This window comes from Siniperca chuatsi, linkage group LG21, assembly GCF_020085105.1.
Source record: "Siniperca chuatsi isolate FFG_IHB_CAS linkage group LG21, ASM2008510v1, whole genome shotgun sequence".
NCBI classification, from domain to species: Eukaryota; Metazoa; Chordata; class Actinopteri; order Centrarchiformes; family Sinipercidae; genus Siniperca; species Siniperca chuatsi.
This window is the reverse complement of record NC_058062.1, coordinates 17399139-17399878: the sequence shown is the minus strand read 5'-3', so window position 1 is coordinate 17399878 and position 740 is coordinate 17399139.

Sequence of the window (740 nt, the reverse complement as noted above, 5' to 3'; positions counted from 1 at the left end):
TTCCTTCCTCGTGTATTTGTGGAAGACAGCAACACGTGGGAGTGCTGTTGACATCTTTATCAAACTTTAAAAAATGTTTAGTATAAGCTAAACGTTTGCGTATACATAGCATCTCAAGATTTTCGATATAATGCAGGGACAGTAGAAAACAATTATAATAAAAGATAAAGACTTGACAAAATAAATGTGCTTCACAATGTCTTCCAATACAGCGGCAGTTTGTTTAGTTTTTGGTTACAGACTCTTTAGAGGTGCATAAAAACATTAATTGACAAAAGTTTGATTTATGAATATGACATTTCCCTGTCAGATAAATAAGTTTTACTCAGCACCCGTTCTGTTATTAGTATGAACTGATGCAATTAAAAGCATGTACTAGATTTATTTGCTAAAGCAACAAAATACTAACAAAGAAAAAAAAACATTTTGAGTGGCTGCAGTCAATAAACGGGTGTAATATTCCATTTCAGATTTACAAAATGGGCACATATCTTTACATTAACTTAGGAATTTGTTGGATGTTTATTTGGGGCGTGGATATGAGGTCTTTGCTTAATTATTTCCCTTTGACACTAGAACCGAAATGCACCGATCCAGGAACAGTTCGTCTCTCCAAAACGTCAATTGAAAAAACATAAAGACTGGCAGAAAGCTGACTCAGAGTCAGATTAAACATGGTATTCACGCGCGGAGATCTCGCGATGTTACTGCAAAGTGACGAAATTTCCTGTGTTCTCTGT